We start from the raw sequence: 2,542 nt of genomic DNA, 5'->3' as shown, positions 1-2,542 counted from the left end.
CTATTGAAAAGACAAGTAATAGGTATCACAATTGAAATTAAATTAGCGGTATAAAATTCAAAGTACCTAACTATTAATTACTCCCTCTCGATTGTGAAAAGATTATACATATTATAATATAAGAACATTCTCATCAAATCGGCTACATACGTTATATTGAGATCAATTTCCGGTCGACTGACCACACCTTAGGTAATACATTTTAGCAATTGAATGTAGAGCACTGAAAATAAATTAATTTTATTTAAGTTCTCGGTATTATAATCTCAAATAGCCGTGATCGTCTAATGGTTAGGACCCCACGTTGTGGCCGTGGTAACCCAGGTTCGAATCCTGGTCACGGCATGAGATTTTTTGAACTTTTGCATTTTTATAATAATATCTTAAACCTTTTTTTAATAAATAACGAAATGTTACCAAAATATGGAAAGAAACATAATATATAGTCTGTTCGCTAAACTCAGACGCAACTTTCTAGATATTTTAGTCGGTAATTTTGTCAATTTTAGTAAAATTGGCAAAAAATAATTACTAAATAGTTAATAATCACTAAATAGTTAGTAATTTTGCCAATTTGTGCAAAATTGGCAAAAAACAAAAAAAATATCGACTAAAATATCTAGCTAGCTGCGTCTGAGTTTAGCGAACCGACTTATATAATGAAAACGTTCGAACAAAGAGTTTACTCCTTATTGTTTTTGGTTTTCGCTATTACAATCTCAAATTAATAGCCGTGATCGGCTAGTGCAGTGGTTCTCAATCTGTTTGAATCATGTACCATAAAATTCTTTTTATTATTTTTGGTACCACCTAACTGAAATACTTCTGTGCCTAGGTAATCTAATTAACTATAATAGTGATACTGATTTTCGCTGTTTTTGCGTTCTGTGTACCACCGCAAATAATGATATGTACCACCAGTGGTAGGTACCACAGATTGAGAACCGCTGGTCTAGTGGTAAGGACCCCACGTTGTGGCCGTGGTACCCAGGTTTGAATCCTGGCCACGGCATGAGATTTTTTGAACTTTTGCATTTTTATAATAATACATATATATACCTAAAACCTTTTTTTTAATTAACTATGTAAATGTTAGCCAAATATGGAAAGAAACATAATATATAATGAAGACGTTCGAACAAAGATGTCTCCTTTTTCTTTTTAGTTGTAACAAGATAAACATTTCAAGCAGCCATGACTGAACTGATGTCGCTGTATCATAAATATGGTAAATACACTATATTTGAGCATCCTGTACAGTTTTCTAGATTGCAACCTTTTCATGGCTCTGTGGAGTGTGCCTATGAGAAAACATTTTAATATTTTGTTTTAATTTCCGTAAGTCATCATCATCATCATTCTCTTTGCCATTATCCCTATGCGGGGTCGGTTCTCCTAATGGCATTTTCCATTGGATCATATGAACATATCCCCTTGGGTCATATCAACATTAATCCCCTTTAAACTTTCGTCCCGGTGAAGACATAGAATTTTATCTAACAACAAAGTGACTTTCACTTTTCTTAATGTGAAGACATAGAATTTTACTCAACAACACACGTGCTTTTACACGGCATTTAATCTACATTTAAACGGTTTAACCGATGTATTTTTGGTGGCTTAAACTAGTGTTTAAGCTTTTGGTGGCTTTTGGTAGTATTTTTGGTGACTATAAAAAGAGCTTTCGCTCTTTTTAGAGCGGAAACCTTCTGTTGTATTTGTAGACTCTTTTTAAGGTTTCTTAAAATAAATATACGTTTTATAAAGAAGATTTTTCATTAAATTTTTTTGTAATTAATGGTATACAACCGACTACAGGCTACAGGAAATTATTCCTTGTGGATTTTAATATTGATGCAAAAAACATTCTGTCATTGAAGTGGTTTGCAATTATTGTAAGAATGAGATATATTATGACTAATAGTCAGTTGAGTGTTGTTTAATTTTTGTAAACAAAAAAAAAATATTAGTTTAAAATATCGTAAAATAGAATTTTTTATATCCTTGTAACAATTTTCTAACATTTATTTAAAGAAGGCATTATTTACAAAAATTAGGGGGTTAAAAAAGGTTGAGATTATTTTATGTTCTTTAAATTTATATTTTAAAGGAAATAGATTTAAGTAATTATGATTGTAAACAACGAGTTAGGTTATAATAATATATTATGTGTGGTAGTAGCTAACCTATCCACAGACGAAAGTTTTATAATTGAAAACGGAGTTTTAAAAGAAACCTAAAAAAAAACTAAAAAATCTCATGCCGTGACCAGGATTCGAACCTGGGTTACCACGGCCACAACGTGGGGTCCTAACCACTAGACGATCACGGCTATTTGAGATTGTATAAATATTATAAAAATATAGTACTTAAAGATTTTTCTCCGGTCAACTGTCAATTTCTTACGATAATCAAGTACGCGATTGTCACGATCTGGTGATTTTTAATTACTTTTTCACTGAACCGCGATAGTTTATGTAGCGAAAACGGTTCAAGAACATTTAGATGTCGCATTTTATATTGTGTTGGGGTATCTGCGTCT

General features: G+C 31.8%; 2 non-coding genes across 2 annotated transcripts; one reads left to right on the top strand and one right to left on the bottom strand.

The window, feature by feature from the left end:
- Positions 1–273: 273 nt before the first annotated feature.
- Positions 274–345, top strand: Trnah-gug (transfer RNA histidin (anticodon GUG)). The gene has a single exon. It is a non-coding gene; the product is annotated as a tRNA-His (tRNA).
- A 1,915-nt stretch (positions 346–2,260) lies between these two features.
- Trnah-gug (transfer RNA histidin (anticodon GUG)) lies at positions 2,261–2,332 on the bottom strand. Its single transcript has one exon. It is a non-coding gene; the product is annotated as a tRNA-His (tRNA).
- Between the last annotated feature and the right edge of the window lie 210 nt (positions 2,333–2,542).

Source organism: Diabrotica virgifera, chromosome 5 (assembly GCF_917563875.1).
Source record: "Diabrotica virgifera virgifera chromosome 5, PGI_DIABVI_V3a".
Classification (NCBI taxonomy): domain Eukaryota; kingdom Metazoa; phylum Arthropoda; class Insecta; order Coleoptera; family Chrysomelidae; genus Diabrotica; species Diabrotica virgifera.
Note: the sequence above shows the minus strand (reverse complement) of the source record. Positions and strands in the feature narration are given on the sequence as shown.